Below are 19,382 nucleotides of genomic sequence, written 5' to 3' on the forward strand. Positions count from 1 at the left end.
ATGTACATATTGCATCATTATGCCTCATTTGTAGCTATATTTGAGGTCATTTAGTTTCCTTTAAGTCCTCTTAATTAAATTTATATCTCAAGACACACTATCTGTATGTAATATGGCTTTTAATTTTTTAAATTTTTGCGGCTCCAGACAGATTTGTTTTTGTATTTTTGGTCCAATATGGCTCTTTCAACATTTTGGGTTGCCGACCCCTGCATTAGGATAAGATGGGGCCGATTTCAAACAAGTTTTGAAATCATAAATCAAGGAAAGACTGTGCTTAGCATTGGTTATAAGTTGCTTGTTGACAATGAGTCAGAACTTAAAATGTTATAAGCTAATGATCTTACATTACTTTAGTGTACGGTAGTACCATAACTTTGGAGGTGGTGACAAGGACGAGATCTATCGTATTACCGTTGCGATGCGTGGGTTCATTTATTATTCGTGTAAGACCACAGCTATAAATTATAGTCCTAAAGGGGAACTGCACTTTTTTTGGAATCACAATCATCACTGACAGGATGCAGTGCGTCTCCCATAACAATTTGACCTCGGAGTATGTTAAGGTTATGTGCGCAGTTCTTGGCCCTGCACTCGTCAGCATCTACATGCTGCGGCTAGGTGACATCATACGCAAATACGGTGTTAGCTTTCACTGTTATGCTGATGACACCCAACTCTACATGCCCTTAAAGCTTACCAACACGCCGGATTGTAGTTAGCTGCAGGCAGGGCCGGCCCGTGGCATAGGCCGTATAGGCAAATGCTAAGGGCGCCGTCCATCAGGGGGCGCCACGCCAGTGCCACAAATGTTGGAGAAAAAAAAAAAAAGTTGGTACTATTATTTCTAAATACAAAAAATAATCCCACGTTAATTAAAATGCAAAGTAAAGCCTATTTAATATAAATATTATTTGTTACAACATTACCCCCCCCCCCCCTCCCGCACGGTGCGCCCCCTCCCTTCCCGTATCATGACTCTTTTTGGACGTCACCACATCAAAAAATCAACACAAGATGTCAAAACGGCCAAAACTGTCAGGTGCCCAGGGAAGAAAAAAGAGAAAAGAAGAGGAGTAGAAACGAGAAAAGACAGAGGTAGCAGGTAGGTAACGTTAGCCTACATTAAATTATTTGTCTGTTGCAGAATGTGATAGTAGCTGGCTTTTTAGCATTAAGCTAATGTTACATGATTCGGCAATTGCTAATCAATAAATAGCTAGTTCTGTTTTAACGTCGGGTTAATATTGTGGAGGGGGCTAAATTGTTATGGAAAATAATAATGTAATGTTAGCTAATTACATTCCTCAGGGACATTTGTATTAGATCTTTTAAGCATGTGTTTTCTTTGTTTACATTGTTATTGTCTTCTGGTTAGCTAATGTTTGCCCTGCAGGTAATAGTCACTTGTCCACCCCTTTATATATTAGGTGTAGTTGCAAGGAAAAAAAAAGGTCAAAGACAAAGCTATTCGGTTTCTTGTGAGTATATACACTTCACTGCCGATGTGGGGGGGCGCCACCTAAAATCTTGCCTAGGGCGCCAGATTGGTTAGGGCCGGGCCTGGCTGCAGGCGTGTCGAAATTAAATTAAACAATGGATGTACAGCAACTTTTTGCATCTTAACACTAAGAAAACGGAAATGCTGATTATCGGTCATGCTAGACACTGGCACCTATTTATTAATACCACCTCAACATTTGTCAACCAAACAATTACACAAAGCAACTCGGTAAAGAATCTCGGTATTACCTTCGACCCAACTCTCTCATTTGAGTCACACATTAAGAGTGTTAGGAAAACAGCCTTCTTTCATCTCCGTAATATCGCAAAAATGTGTCCCATTTTTTCCACCAGCGACGCTGAGATCATTATTCATGTGTTCGTTACGTCTCGTCTCGATTACCATAACGTACTATTTTCGGGTCTCCCTATGTCTAGCATTAAAGATTACAGTTGGTACAAAATGTGGCTGCCAGACTTGTGACAAAAACAAGAAAGTTTGATCATATTGTGCCTATACTGGCTCACCTGCATTGGCTTTCTGTGCACTTAAGATGTGACTTTAAGGTTTAACTACTTACGTATAAAATACTAAACGGTCTAGCTCCATCCTATCTTGCTGATTGTATTGTACCATAAAACCCGGCCAGAAATCTGCGTTCAAGGAACTGCGGCTTATTAGTGATTCCCAGAACCCCCAAAAAAGTCTTAGGGCTTTAGAGCATTTTCTATTCGGGCTCCAGTACTCTGGAATGCCCGACCGGTAACAGTTAGAGATGCTACCTCAGTAGAAGCATTTAAGTCGCATCTTAAAACTCATTTGCAAACTCTAGCCTTTAAATAGACCCCTTTTTAGACCAGTTGATCTGCTGTCTCTCTTTTTGGCTGTGCATGGAGAGGTTATCATCTGACCACGGATTGGCCTCTTAGGACGTGCTAGCTGTTCCAAGTCGAGACCGAGGATGGACCACTCCTCTTTGCATCAGTTGGTGACGTCTCTGCGCTGCTGACTTGTCAAGATGATCTATTCAAGATGATCCCCTGCTGGCCTCCCAATGGACTGGTCTTTCACATTATAAAGTCGGGACGCAGAGTGAACCACTTTTTATGCATCAGTCGGTGAAGACTCGGCGCTCCGACTTGTCTACATGCAAAAGGATCCCTTGCCGGACCCTCTATGGACTGGACTGTCACATTATTAACCATATTCACTTGGCATCCATTTCATCGGTCATCTGAGGTGCCTTCCAGGGTTTCACATTGTTACCATTGGGTTAATTTTTTTTTCTTGCCCTGATGTGGGATCTGAACCGAGGGTATCATTGTGGCTTGTGCAGCCCCTTGAGGCATTTGTGATTAAGGGCTATTCAAGTAAACTTTGATTTATTGATTGAAACAGATTTATGCAGTACAAAGTACAAATGAACGCACAAGAAGAATTCTGAGAATTTTTGAACTTGTGAATATTCACGACAGAGACCCCTCATTGACTTTTCATGCCCAGAAGAGATGGTATCCAGTTCAAAGTTTGATCAAATGTTGTGATGACGCAGGCTTTGTTAGTCTTTAGCATTCATTTACTTGGCCTTTGACGTCAATGTCTGTTGTTTTTTTACCTTAATGGCTTAAACTTTGATTACATATTACAAACATAAATAAAACACACACACACACACACACACACACACACACACACACACACACACACACACACACACACACACACACACACACACACTACCTAATCAACACCTCACAATTTAAATCATTCTGTTTTACTGAGTTTCTGTTTCAAATGTTTTCTTTTGCCAAAACAGGCAGCTGATCCCCAATGGGCAGCATGGTCTCATTTGAGTTCTTATAATAAGTCCTGCAACGCTTGTATCAGTAGACATCTGCTAAGGGGCCTAGAAACCGGGGGTGTCATGTAAGGAGGTTAATTTGTTTCTTTATTACAAAAGCTTTTTTAAACACTGAATTAATTGTATTATATTAATTAATTATTTAATCAATATAATAAATATTTTGCGTTTTAATTTTGTGAACTGAATGTTTTACATCAAATTATGCTGACAATTTAATAAAAAAAAATCAGTGTATAAAAATTCAATGTTAAAAAAATCAGTGTACAAAAAATCAGTGTAGAAAATTCAATGTATAAAATTTCAGTGTAAAAAAAAGTCAGTGTAAAAAAATTTGCTGCTACAAAAAGGAAGACTCACTTTCGATAAACTAAGGTTGAAGCAATCGATCCTGCCTCAGAACCAGCCAAGGAAGTGTCGTGTTTGAAGTCACGTGAAACGTGTGTTTACAGCCATAAACACCAATAATTTATATATAATACATAAAGTCGTGAGGCAGGTGGAGTAATGAAAGGTCGACTGAGAAGACTTTGGTAAGTTCATGAAGGAGTGAAATATAAATGAGCTAGTTATCATTTTTTTTAGATACAAAAATTAACTAACTAATACAGTCAGGGAAGAGAAGGGAGTGTCAAGTGGAATTTTAAGGTATAACAAAATATTTGTGTGTGTGTGTGTGCGTCCCCCCCCAATGTTGAACCCATTCCTACGCCACTGGAGCTGCTAACTTACCGCCACATAACCGTAAAAACGTTGGCTGCATAAATGAACTAAACAATTATGGAATACAATTCAAACTACAAGCAGTTAAATGGAAACAAGAACGCAAGAATTTCATAAAACAAAACAGTAATGCAGGGGTGTCAAACACATTTTCGCTCAGGGGCCGCATGGAGGAAGATTTATGCACACGGGTGCTATTAAAATCATGGCATTAAAACAAAAAAATAAAGACAACTTCAGATTGTTTTCTTTGTCTTACTTTGGCCAAAAATAGAATCAATAGAACATTCTGAAAATATTACAATAAGAATTTAGAATAAAAAACCAGCAGTGGTAAAGTTTAGATGCATGAAGGAAAAAAAAAAGTGAATGAATGTTTAGAACTGAATACATTTACATATGCAAAAATATGAATTAAGTAACGTTTATGACAACCTTTTTCCAAAACACAATATAGAAGTGAGATATAACAGGATAATGCATACATTTATCATTTGTTCTCAAAACGGTTACAAAAAAGTGGGACCCAAACAGTTTACTTAAGACTTGATTTGGTCCCTGGGACCCCATTTTGAAAATTCCTAGCGCCAACATGATGGAGTATTGGTGCGTGCAAAACAGCAGCAGGCGGTTGTGGCCTACGGGTTGGTTCTAATACTAATCAAATATCATTCCGGGGGCCATAGATAATTCATTACTGGGCCGAATCTGGCCCGCGGGCCTTGACTTGACCCCACTGCAGTAATGCAAATATTAATTCCTCTACTACTAAAACTGAAAGTTGATTAAATTGTATGACTTTTTACATCAAAGTCTCCTATTTACTTGCCAATTGTATTGTACCATATGTCCCGGCAAGAAATCTGCGTTCAAAGTACTCCGGCTAATTAGTGCTTCCCAGAGCCCAAAAAAAGTTTGCGGGCTATAGAGCGTTTTCTATTCGGGCTCCAGTACTATGGAATGCCCTCCCGGTAACAGTTAGAGATGCTACCTCAGTAGAAGCATTTAAGTCCCATCTTAAAACTCATTTGTATACTCTAGCCTTTGAATAGCCCCCTTTTTTTTAGACCAGTTGATCTGCCGTTTCTTTTCTTTTCTCCTCTGCTCCCCCCTATCCCTGTGGAGGGGGAGACACACAGGTCCGGTGGCCATGGATGGGGTGCTGGCTGTCCGGGGTTGGGACCCGGGGTGGACCGCTCGCCTGTGTATCGGTTGGGAACATCTCTGCGCTGCTGACCCGTCTCCACTTGGGATGGTTTCCTGCTGACCCCACTGTGGACTGAACTCTTACTGTTATGCTGGATCCACTACACTCTTAGAAATAAGGGTTCCAAAAGGGTTCTTCTACAAGGGCTGCGGTTCTAACTGGAACCATTTGCTTCTGAAAAATCATTTCCCGAAGAAAGGGTTTTTGAAGGGTTCTTAGTAACGCTAATGGTTCCAGTAAGAACCATTTTGATCCAGAGAACCCTTTAAAACCCCTTTTCTGAATAATTGGTTTTAAAAGGGTTCTCACTAACACTAAGGGTTCCAGTAAGAACTATTTTGATCCAGAGAACCGTTTTTGGAAGAAAGAGTTCTTCAGGGATTGTTGAAAGCATGGGTAAGATCCTGTGTCACCAGGGACATACTTCCTGATAACATTTGCCAATAATGGTGCAAAATACATTTCCTTGTGACTACTGATACAAATACTTTTCATATACAATTTTTTTGTTTATTTTAAAGCAAACTCTTCTTCCCCAGATCCTGTTGATCAAACTGTAACATAATTGCCCATCTTGGGATTTGAACACCTGCCACCCAGTCTAAAGTCACTGGCAATAGTGACTGAGCTAACCAGCTGGCTGCCTTCAGTCATCAGGTCCACCATACTAGTCTATTACCTTACACCTTCTGATCAGACATACACATAATGGCAGTCCTATAACTGAAATGTTCTGTTACCAATTTATTTCCACAACCATTAATTATAAGAAAGCAAGATCTTCATCAGCAAATCTTGTTGACTCAGGCAAAGATTAGCTGTGACTGGGAGGACCATTTTTGAAATCTGCCTTGACAACTGCTGTCTGGCTAGTGATTCCAATTGAGAAATAGCTCAGTGATTTAGAAACTGGTTCTTGGTGCCAAAGAACCTGGGTTCAAGCCCTAACAAAGGTGGTGATGACAGCTCATGAAAATGCCAGATGGTCTTTGTGAAGCAAACATATACATTTTAGAGTCATGATAGATTAAACATCAGTTATTAACTTATGGAGCAAATCGAATCAATTAAAAAATCTAATTACCAATATCTCCATTCTGTCTAGATGCAATATGTGTATTTTCAGATTTTTGTCTTGATAACTGATATATTTACAGTGGTTTCAAATCTGCATGCACAACAGTGAATGGCTTAATCAATTTGTGAAGCCACTGTTGAATTGTCACTTGCCAATTAGCTCAGCATGATAGACCACAGTCTTTGGTTCTATTGTTGTGGATTTTAGCCTCAACTGGTGCAAAAGGAACATTATAATGTCAACTGTCTTGCCTTCCTGTTCTCCTGTTTGTTGCTCAGAATTGCCTTAATTTGCCAAAAATCGCCCGGACCCGACCCATCGCTGCGCAGCAGTTATTATTGTGTTTATTTCGTTTAGTTACACTACTCCCTTCTTCAGGAGGAAATGACACACAGCAAAGAACTAGCAAGGTGGTCCCTGCAGCAAGGATATAACCCCTCTTTCTGGGGCATCTAAGTGAGCTATACGACTCACTGGACAAAGGCTTTTGAAAGTTTGTTACAAGTCATGTGATCTAGGGATACAGTTTGAAGTTGTGAGTTCAAGGCCTGGTTGATGCAGAGTGACCATGTTAATGCATACTGAGGTGATGTGTGGATTAGTGACAGACAATTTAAAAAATATTAAACACTTATTTTACAGACAATTTTACTCATGTATTTGTCTCCTCCTCATACTTTTCCATGATCGGCCTCATCCCATGGCTGCTGTACCCTGCTGACTGGCTTAGTCCAGTTGTGAAGCTGCACATAAGTTCATTGATAGACAACGGTCTTTGATGTCAGAGGCCAAGCCTTAACTGATGCAAAAATCACACTGTAATGCTGACTTTTAGGCTACTACATCAGGGTTTGTTGATGCTGGGAATTGAACCCTGATCTCCCAGGGGAAAGGGCAAGGTTTGGTGTGTTGAGCCAGGGAGCTGGCATGATGGTGGCTGTCATGTGTGAGTTAAGAGCTGGTTGCCCCATGCATTGCACCACATGGTCTGGTCTTCCCTGCCCACAAACCAGGTGTGACATATAATAGTGATTACTGTGAACAGAACAGAACAAAGAAGAACAGGAGAGAGAACAGAAGAAACTTCCGAGAATCAAGGTGAGCTAAATATAATATCTTATTTCAGCATGCTTGACCCTAGCTGAGGGCTTTTATGGTAAAAGGTGGACTAAGCATTTGTTTCTTGGTATGTTTTGTTTGTTTGCTTATTTGTTTGTTTTCTTGTAGAAATGACTTACACTGCATGGACCAAAGCTGAAGTTTGCCATTGGCTTCAAAAAGAGGGGTTTGCTGATTCCTGCAAGACATTTTCTGGTGGGTTAAAATGAATTTTCAGTGTCAACGTTGTCCGATTAAATCCAGAACACAAAAGAGATACCTGAAACATCTAGAAATATATCATGAAAGTGAACCTAGCTTCGTTGTTGAATGCGGCCAAAATGGATGCCCCAGTACTTATATCATCCCTTCGAAAACACATAAACCGGAAGCACAGAACTACAGTTCAAGAGGAAAATGCTGAAGTTCAGAGAAATGGTGAAGATCATTTTGAAAAAGAGCCCCACATGGAGACTTCTCCCTCTCTTTTAGAGAAATTGGCAGCAGTGAAAAGAAACTTAAAAAGAGATCTCACCTTTTTTATGCTCAAGCTTCAAGTTCACACATTACCTCAAGTGATAAAGACAACTCTTGCTAAAGATGTTGGGGAGCTTTTTCACAAATTCAGTGAGCAATATCAAGAACTACTAAAAATCTGTCTGGAGGAAAAGGCAGAAGTTGAACAAAACCTCAATATCCTTTTGGAGGACAACATATTTGACTCATGTTTTGAGGACATTAATAGTGAATATGAGTTCTATCAGTGCTGCATCAATGACTTTGGCCTTGTAGAGCCAATTGAGTATCTGCTTGGACACGATTCACATGGGAAGAAGGAATCCTTCCAATATATTCCAGTCGTGAAAGTTCTGCAAACCATTCGTACCAGAAGTGACGTTAGGAATCATGTTTTAGAGGATCTTAGGGTGTCTACAGGAGGCATTCTAGGCGACTTTTGCGATGGATCAATTTTACGACTCACCCTTTTTTCAGTGTAGCAGAAAAAAAATTGCAGATACAGTTATACACTGATGAATTTGAGGTTTTGAATTGTTTGGGGTCTAAGAAGTTGAAACACAAAATATTGACTTTTTATTTTGTTATTGTAAATCTACCCCCAAAGTACAGATCACAACTACAGAACATTCATGTCGCTATCATTGTGAGACACAAGTTTGTGCAGAAATATGGATATGAATCAGTTCTGAGACCACTGATAGCTGACTTGTTGAAACTCCAAGTTGACGGGTTGACCATCAATATTAACAGCAAACAACATAAAATCAAAGGGGCACTCGTATCTATAGTGTCCGACAATCTTTCCGCTCACTCTTTGGCTGGATTCTCTACTTGTTTCAGCAGTGGAAGAATTTGCAGGCATTGTCTGTGCCGCCATGAGGAGTTAGCAGTCCACACTGCTGAAAATTCCTGTGTACTACGTACACCTGCTGTTCATAAATGTCATGTGGACATTCCTGATAGACAGGCTTTTGGTGTGACAGGACCCTGCCCATTTGATGTCATTCCTCACTTTGTGGTTTCTGAGAAGTTTCCCCCAGACCTCATGCATGACATTCTGGAAGGCACCATTCCACACATAATTAAGTTGCTATTGAAACAGTTTCAAGGGGAGAAAATTGTAACCCTCCACAAGTTCAATACTCAATTGAACAAACTTTGCTTTGGCCAGAATGACAGGAAGCATAAGCCTGTGCCTCTAAAAGAATCAGTTCTCCGTGATGCAGCTCTGACAGGGAAAGCAATAGAAAAGTGGACTCTCTTTCGCCTCTTTCCTCTAATGATTGGTAGATTTGTTCCCAAAGACAGCCCTCACTGGCATCTGTACCTGCTTCTGCGGAACATTTGTGACATCATCTTAGCCCCACAAATCAAACTCAGTTGGCTTGGGTACCTGTCCTCCCTCATCTCTGAATTTCTGGCAGAGCTCCAGCTCCTTTTTCCTGGCAAATTTACCCCCAAAACCCACTATCTTGTCCACTATCCACGACTCATTCGTGAATTTGGGCCTCTCAGAGCACATTGGTGCATTCGGTTTGAAGCCAAACATTTGTATTTCAAGCAGCTATCATCTGTTGTATGCAACTTCCAGAACATTTCATTAACACTTGCTAAAAGATATCAAATGCGCCAGTGTTACGATATACAGAAAGGCACGGCCACTGCTGTGGCACCTGGTGCATGTAGAGAAGTACCTCTATCCAAACTACAAGCACTGAAAGAAGTGATCACTTCTGGGGACATTCCAAATGAAATAGTCTGGAAGACTGAACAAATTGTAATAGACAGTACCACATATAAAGTTGGAGATTTCTTTGTACTTGATGTGGTTCATGGGGAAGAGGTCCCAATTTTTGTAAAAGTCCTCCATATTGTTAAGTATCGGGGTCAGTGGCTGGCTTGTGGACTTATCTATACATCAACACATTTTGAGGAGCACCTTCATGCGTACTGTGTCCAAAACACAAGGAAGTGGGTTGCCTTCAAACCAGGGAATGAAGCAGATTTCCATCCACTAGATGCATATACAGATGTTAATGACAACCTGTTCATCACTCTGCACCACAAGCCACTAGGCCATGGCGTCCTAGAAGACTGACACAGAGTGAGCACAACACTACATAAAATAATGTCGTTTGTTTTCTTTTCTTATCAAATAATAATTTATATTTCTTTTGCTTTGAAGAGAATGACATTGATGGAGCGACCCTCACATTACTAACTGAGAGGATGACGGAGAGATTGTTCCCCTCAATAAAAAGACAAGCTCAGTTCCTTAGGTGCCTTCAGGACCTGAAGTCATCGTCATCGTCGTTGTCATCTATGTCTTCATCTTCATCAACAACAACAACAGATGAAACCAGGTAAAATGCTGTGAATATACTGCTATTCTAGTCATTTGCTGGGAGAAACTATGTCTCAGTACTAGTTCCAGTAAGTTCAGTGCTACTTCACAAAGCTCAGCCTAACACATGTCTATCTTTCCATATTTCACAGACCTCATGATGAGCAAACAGCTAGTGCTTCACTGCAGTTTGTTTTCCCCAAAACCCTAAGGGATGTACTTGACGCGAAGGATCCAGAGCTTCTGGCCCCTCAGAGAACCAAGATTAAATATGTTCTTATACAAGCTCTATATGACACCCTCAGCAACAAAACTATGTAGGTTCCTTTATAATTCTTATGGACAATTACTGCACATTGTAGCTTTTAGTTGAGATTATAAGCCACTTCTTACATTGGGGATGCCTGCAGACATATCAGAATACATACCTATCTTAGGTTTACTGTTGCTACTCTCACTCGGAGCCTCCACTGATGTGTAATCTTGCTATAGTATGTACAAACATTTAAAACTTGTTTCACTTACTCTTCAACCCCCCCCCCAAAAAAAGGTATCCCTCAGCCAAACAATATACGGAGATTTTAAGCCGGTTCACACGCAAGTATCCCTTCATGCGGGAGAAAGTTGGTTCAGGACATGTGAGTAAGCACAAAATTAGGCTGTTAGTATATGTTCACATTCAGCTCCATTGTAAGGATATAGCTACTGTAACTCCCCTGTCTTGGTTGCAGGATGCTTTACGTGAGTCTTTAAAAAACAAATTCAAAAAGGAAAGGCGACCCCTTATTGGTGACTCAATGGTGCAACAAATGCGTGCAAAATTTGCTGTGGCAGGATCTGGAAGGAAGCGTAGTTTTCCGGGTCAACCAAGCCAGCTTCTCCACATCAACAGGCCCACTGTATGTATGAGTAATATTGTGCTATGATATTTGAGTCTTTGGAAACATATGGAAAAATCATCCTATCCTTAATCAAGTGTGTGGATTTTCAGTTTGAGAGCATGGTTTCATTCCTCTTCAGTGATACAGCTCCTTTTCATGTTCAGATGTTTTCTCCTCGTGCTCACATTTTGTGCTAGCACTGAAATGTCTGCTCTGACCAGTGATGAATTATATTGTAACCTATTTTTGTTATGGCAGCCCTCACAGATACTTCATACTGTCTTGTCCAGCAGGGGAAACTTTGCTTGTCCTCTCAATCCTGACTCCACTGGTGAATGGCCTCTGACCGTCGCTCTCTGTCATGCAGTGGCTCCTGGTCAAACAATACCTGACAAAGCTACAATATATCTGTACAATTAATCTTAAATCATCCTAAAAAGGTTATCGTAGTTGTTATTTTAATGAAATATTATAGTATAAATTGTCAATGTTAGAAGGAGCTTTAACGTTGTCGGTAGCGGCGTTGCGGTCACCATCTAGCTCGTCTTTGGAGGGATGGGTGGGCTGGTGAGCACCATGGATCGCTTCATGAGGCGTCATGAAGCGTTTCGACAATTGCAAAACTGTATTGATACTGTGTTGATACTGTGTCACTAAATACTGACATCTCCTGGACATTAAAAATCCCTACAGGCAACCTATGGACCGACTCAACTGACACTGATTTTATGACCTAGTACAGTGGTTCTCAAATGGGGGTACGCGTACCCCTGGGGGTACTTGAAGGTATGCCAAGGGGTACGTGAGATTTTTTTTAAATATTCTAAAAATAGCAAAAATTTCAGGAGGAACAGTGTGGTTTTCGTCCTGGTCGTGGAACTGTGGACCAGCTCTATACTCTCGGCAGGGTCCTTGAGGGTGCATGGGAGTTTGCCCAACCAGTCTACATGTGCTTTGTGGACTTGGAGAAGGCATTCGACCGTGTACCCCGGGAAGTCCTGTGGGGAGTGCTCAGAGAGTATGGGGTAACGGACTGTCTTATTGTGGCAGTTCGCTCCCTGTATAATCAGTGTCAGAGCTTGGTCCGCATTGCCGGCAGTAAGTCGGACACGTTTCCAGTGAGGGTTGGACCCCGCCAAGGCTGCCCTTTGTCACCGATTCTGTTCATAACCTTTATGGACAGAATTTCTAGGCGCAGTCAGGGCGTTGAGGGGATCTGGTTTGGTGGCTGCAGGATTAGGTCACTGCTATTTGCAGATGATGTGGTCCTGATGGCTTCCTCCGGCCAAGATCTTCAGCTCTCACTGGATCGGTTCGCAGCCGAGTGTGAAGCGACTGGGATGGGAATCAGCACCTCCAAGTCCGAGTCCATGGTTCTCTCCCGGAAAAGGGTGGAGTGCCATCTCCGGGTTGGGGAGGAGATCTTGCCCCAAGTGGAGGAGTTCAAGTACCTCGGAGTCTTGTTCACGAGTGGGGGAAGAGTGGATCGTGAGATCGACAGGCGGATCGGTGCGGCGTCTTCAGTAATGCGGACGCTGTATCGATCCGTTGTGGTGAAGAAGGAGCTGAGCCGGAAGGCAAAGCTCTTGATTTACCGGTCGATCTACGTTCCCATCCTCACCTATGGTCATGAGCTTTGGGTCATGACCGAAAGGACAAGATCACGGGTACAAGCGGCCGAAATGAGTTTCCTCCGCCGAGTGGCGGGGCTCTCCCTTAGAGATAGGGTGAGAAGCTCTGTCATTCGGGGGGAGCTCAAAGTAAAGCCGCTGCTCCTCCACATCGAGAGGAGCCAGATGAGGTGGTTCGGGCATCTGGTCAGGATGCCACCCGAACGCCTCCCTAGGAAGGTGTTTCGGGCACGTCCGACCGGTAGGAGGCCACGGGGAAGACCCAGGACACGCTGGGAAGACTATCTCTCCCGGCTGGCCTGGGAACGCCTCGGGATCCCCCGGGAGGAGCTGGACGAAGTGGCTGGGGAGAGGGAAGTCTGGGCTTCCCTGCTTAAGCTGCTGCCCCCGCGACCCGACCTCGGATAAGCGGAAGAAGATGGATGGATGGATGGATAGCAAAAATTTAAAAATCCTTTATAAATATATTTATTGAATAATACTTCAACAAAATATGAATATAAGGTCATAAACTCAGTGAAGCACAAGCTCAGGTTTGTCACTAAAATTTCTGTCAAAAAGAACTGTGAAAAGAAATGCAACAATGCAATATTCAGTGTTGACAGCTAGATTTTTTGTGGACATCCATCCATCCATCCATCTTCTTCCGCTTATCCGAGGTCGGGTCGCGGGGGCAGCAGCCTAAGCAGGGAAGCCCAGACTTCCCTCTCCCCAGCCACTTCGTCCAGCTCCTCCCGGGGGATCCCGAGGCGTTCCCAGGCCAGCCGGGAGACATAGTCTTCCCAACGTGTCCTGGGTCTTCCTCGTGGCCTCCTACCGGTCGGACATGCCCTAAACACCTCCTTAGGGAGGCGCTCGGGTGGCATCCTGACCAGATGCCCGAACCACCTCATCTGGCTCCTCTCGATGTGGAGGAGCAGCGGCTTTACTTTAAGCTCCCCCCGGATGACAGAGCTTCTCACCCTATCTCTAAGGGAGAGCCCCGCCACCCGGCGGAGGAAACTCATTTCGGCCGCTTGTACCCGTGATCTTGTCCTTTCGGTCATAACCCAAAGCTCATGACCATAGGTGAGGATGGGAACGTAGATCGACCGGTAAATTGAGAGCTTTGCCTTCCGGCTCAGCTCCTTCACCACAACGGATCGATACAGCGTCCGCATTACTGAAGACGCCGCACCGATCCGCCTGTCGATCTCACGATCCACTCTTCCCTCACTCGTGAACAAGACTCCGAGGTACTTGAACTCCTCCACTTGGGGCAAGATCTCCTCCCCAACCCGGAGATGGCACTCCACCCTTTTCCGGGCGAGAACCATGGACTCGGACTTGGAGGTGCTGATTCTCATCCCAGTCGCTTCACACTCAGCTGCGAACCGATCCAGTGAGAGCTGAAGATCCTGGCCAGATGAAGCCATCAGGACCAAATCATCTGCAAAAAGCAGAGACCTAATCCTGCAGCCACCAAACCGGATCCCCTCAACGCCTTGACTGCGCCTAGAAATTCTGTCCATAAAAGTTATGAACAGAATCGGTGACAAAGGGCAGCCTTGGCGGAGTCCAACCCTCACCGGAAACGTGTCCGACTTACTGCCGGCAATGCGAAACCAAGCTCTGACACTGATCATACAGGGAGCGGACCGCCACAATCAGACAGTCCGAAACCCCATACTCTCTGAGCACTCCCCACAGGACTTCCCGAGGGACACGGTCGAATGCCTTCTCCAAGTCCACAAAGCACATGTAGACTGGTTGGGCAAACTCCCATGCACCCTCAAGGACCCTGCCGAGAGTATAGAGCTGGTCCACAGTTCCACGACCAGGACGAAAACCACACTGTTCCTCCTGAATCCGAGGTTCGACTATCCGGCGAATTGTGGACATGTTCCATAAATATTGATGTTAAAGATTTTTTTTGTGTGTGAAGAAATGTTTAGAATTAAGTTCATGAATCCAGATGGATCTCTAATACAATCCCCAAAGAGGGCACTTTAAGTTGATGATTACTTCTATGTGTATAAATCTTTATTTATAATTGAATTACTTGTTTATTTTTCAACAAGTTTTTAGTTATTTGTATATCTTTTTTTCCAAATAGTTCAAGAAAGACCACTACAAATGAGCAATATTTTGCACTGTTATACAATTTAATAAATCAGAAACTGATGACATAGTGCTGTATTTTACTTCTTTGTCTTTTTTTTTCAACCAAAAATGCTTTGTTCTGATTAGGGGGTACTTGAATTAAAACAAAATCACAGGGGGTACATTGCTGAAAAAAGGTTGAGAACCACTGACCTAGTATATACAATAATATAAACCAAGTCATTGTATTTCATTTAGGATTATTTCATAACTTCATTTGAATAAAAATATATTTTTTGTCTTTTTTAGATCAGTCAATAAATAATGTGAACATGTATCATAACATGGAAATCTAAGAGAACGTGTTGTGAATGAGGATGCTTGTGGACCTGGAAATTATTATTTATTTATTTTTACACATTTTTATTAAAAAAAACAACAGTTTTTCCAACGTATTCAATTTTAGACGCTTTCTCTTCTTAGTTATTATTTCTCCGGCTGTAGAAAAGACCCGCTCACAGGGCACAGAGGAGGCGTCGCAGTGCGACACAGTTCGCGTATCGGTCACGTGACCAAAACAGCTCATGATCGGTCACGTGACTTTCTAAAAGCGGTACGCGCACCGACACAGGGTTTCGCTCTATGAGCTCGACGCATGCGCCGCCGATGCATCGGTGTTGCCGGACCCATCACTACCTCTTACTATATTGCTTGTCATTTTTCTTGAATGCATATAGGCTAAGGAGAGTGAAGAATGTAGAGAGGATGAAAGGAGCATTGAAACTCATATCAATGACATGTCTACAGAGATGCTTAAGGTACACCCAGATCTGAACTCTTTAAAGGAGAGAATGAGACGAACATATGCATACTGAAAGACCTTCATTGCAACTGCCAAGGCAGAGGAAATCATCGAAAAGTTTCCCGCACTGAAGCTTCCTAAAATAGTTGGTATCTTCAAGCAATGAATTGACCATATTTAATTGTATGTGTATTATTTCATTTATGATCATCGAGTATTTTGAGATGACACTTTTTATCCCTCCTTACAGCTTCTGTGGGAGATGAAGGAGCAATTCCTTGTAGAAGCTGATCGCAGAATGGTCACAGAGCTGGATCGAATGGCAACAAAGATGGTTCAAAGAGCATCTATGTGTGACCTAAAAGACTGCTGTCCGAGGGTAATCAATGCCTGCCTGGATGATTCAGTAAGAAGAGGTATCTAGGCCTATATGTGTATCTATAGGAGCCACAATCTGTATTTCTGAAAACAAAAAATATTACAGAATAATTGTATTTCCTCAGGACTCATTAGGGATGCAGCAATTCTACTGCTGCCTTCCATTTTCAGAGAGGACTCATCCTTTCTATACACTCTACTGGAGGTAAATACTGCATTTAAGGTCAAGGTTTAGGAATTGGCATTATTCATATTATGGCAACATTGAGTCATTTTGCTGTTTTCACAGCAGGTTTTATTTACTGACATGTATCTGTTTTTATTGCATAGGAGCCAAGCGTGCCTACTCCAGCAATCATGCTTCATAACACACACGAGGGGAACCCTTTGCAGGCACAAAGGATAACCCTATACCTGGATGGTATACAGGTTTTGACTGAGGTCAACAGCATGGACATATCATATGCTATGAGTGCATTAATGTCACTCTATTTTGTTTTTGCTGTCCAGTACCCAAAGGAACTGAGAAAAACTCTTATTTTCATTGAAAGATTTGTTTTGGGGATCAAGGACCACAGTGTTGTACCTATTTCAGTGAAGAGACTATACAACTGTGTCGGAAGTGGGGAGTAGTGAGTAGATGTGTTGCAGCAAGGGATTTCATGCTTTATGTTCTGGTTAATGGTCAAATTCCTGCTGCTGCCCTTTGTTTGTACATATTTATAAAAAAAAATATCCCTTATTTAATACATATTTTGGACCAATACATTTTGTTTGATTTTGGCATAGTGATGTCTCTAGATTTCCATTATTGTTACAATACGTAACATTTTGAGTACTTGTTACATAACAGTGAAAAGTATTTCAACATTATTTAAATCAATGTGAAAACTTTGTGGGATTCCCTCACTTTCTCATGATTCTGTTCCACTGTCACAATTAGTACCGTATTTTCCGCACTATAAGGCGCACCTAAAAACCACAAATTTTCTCAAAAGCTGACAGTGCGCCTTATAACCCGGTGCGCTTTATATATGGATAAATATTAAGATTAATTTTCATAAAGTTTCGGTCTCGCAACTACGGTAAACAGCCGCCATCTTTTTTCCCCGTAGAAGAGGAAGTGCTTCTTCTTCTACGCAAGCAACCGCCAAGGTAAGCACCCGCCCCCATAGAACAGGAAGCGCTTCTTCTTCTACTGTAAGCAACCACCCGCCCGCGTAGAAGAAGAAAAAGCGCGCGGATATTACCGTACATTTCATTTCCTTTGTGTGTTTACATCTGTAAAGACCACAAAATGGCTCCTACTAAGCGACAGGGATCCGGTTCATGAAAAGACGCAATCTCTCCATCCGCACACGGATTACTATTTCACAGCAACTGCCTAAAGACTTTCAAGAAAAGCTGGCTACTTTCCGTGCATATTGTAAAAACAAGATAGCTGAAAAAAAGATCCGGCCAGAGAACATTATCAACATGGACGGACGAGGTTCCACTGACTTTTGATATTCCTGTGAACCGCACTGTGGATACAACGGGAGCACGTACGGTGAATATTCGCACCACAGGGAATGAGAAGTCATCCTTCACTGTGGTTCTAGCTTGCCATGCTAATGGCCAGAAACTTCCACGCATGGTGATATTCAAAAGGAAGACCTTGCCAAAAGAGACCTTTCCAGCCGGCGTCATCATAAAAGCTAACTCGAAGGGATGGATGAAGAAAAGATGAGCGAGTGGTTAAGGTAAGTTTACGCGAAGAGGCCGGGTGGCTTTTTTCACGCAGCTCCGTCCATGTTGATATACGACTCCGTGCGCGCCCACATCACGCTGGTTTTTAATATATTATTAAAGTTTGACTGACCTATCTGACTGTTTTTTTGACATTCCTTTAGCGCAGTTAGATGCGGCTTATAACACGGGGCGTCTTATAGGTGGACAAAGTTTTGAAATATGCCGTTCATTGAAGGCGCGGCTTATAACCCAGGGCGCCTTATGGTGCGGAAAATACGGTACATACATTATGTCCACTGATTCTTTTCATTGGACTATGCATTATTTTATTGTTTGTAGATAGCTTACAATAAGGCGCAGTAAATGCAGTAAGTGCACCTTGGATTGATTGAACTAAAACTATTTTGTGTCTCTTTCTTCCATGTCACCATTGCTGGAGATTTATTTACACAAATTCACCTACTGAGGACAGCATGATGTGTCTGGCCTGTCATGTTGCTGATTCCACTGGACCTATGCTGACTTTTGACCTGTTCTCCCCTGGGACTTGCACAGCCTCTCCTGTTTTGTTGGACTATCTTTAAATAAATGTTTTTCTCATTAAAATGTTTTGAATGTTTGTTCAATGTCAACATGATAAATGACCACAATATAATATGAACTAAACTGATATGTAGAATACAATATGGTTCTTTATAGAACCCTCAGAAGACAAGACGGTTATCGGTGAAAACCTTTGAAAAGGAATGTTTTTAGAACCCCCTGTGTCAGGTCTAGATGAAACCCTTGAAATACAAAAGGGTTCTTAGTGGAACTCCCTGTGTGGGTTCTAGATGAAACCCTTGAAACATGAAAGGGTTCTTAGTGGAACTCCCTGCATGGGTTCTAGATGAAACCCTTGACAAACGAAAGGGTTCTTAGTGGAACTCCCTGCGTGGGTTCTAGATGAAACCCTTGAAATACGAAAGGGTTCTTAGTGGAACTCCCTGTGTGGGTTCTAGATGAAACCCTTGACAAACGAAAGGGTTCTTAGTGGAACTCCCTGCGTGGGTTCTAGATGAAACCCTTGAAATACGAAAGGGTTCTTAGTGGAACTCCCTGTGTGGGTTCTAGATGAAACCCTTGAAATACGAAAGGGTTCTTAGTGGAACTCCCTGTGTGGGTTCTAGATGAAACCCTTGAAACATGAAAGGGTTCTTAGTGGAACTCCCTGTGTGGGTTCTTTGTAGAACCTCTCATGGGGGGTTCTGGGTGGAACCTTACACACACAGTTCTAGGTATAACCCTTCATGTTGGGTTCTAGGTAGAACCCTCCAAAAGGGTTCCAGGTGGAACCTTTATAAAAAGGTTCTACCTGGAGCCAAAAAGGGTTCTCCTATGAGGACGAGCCGAAGAACCTTATATGGTTCTACTTAGCACTTTTATTTCTAAGAGTGTATGGACTGTACTCTCACAATATTATGTTAGACCCACTCGACATCCATTGCATTCGGTCTCCCCTAGAGGGGGGGGTTACCCACATATGCGGTCCTCTCCAAGGTTT

This window comes from Nerophis lumbriciformis, linkage group LG16, assembly GCF_033978685.3.
Source record: "Nerophis lumbriciformis linkage group LG16, RoL_Nlum_v2.1, whole genome shotgun sequence".
Taxonomy (NCBI): domain Eukaryota; kingdom Metazoa; phylum Chordata; class Actinopteri; order Syngnathiformes; family Syngnathidae; genus Nerophis; species Nerophis lumbriciformis.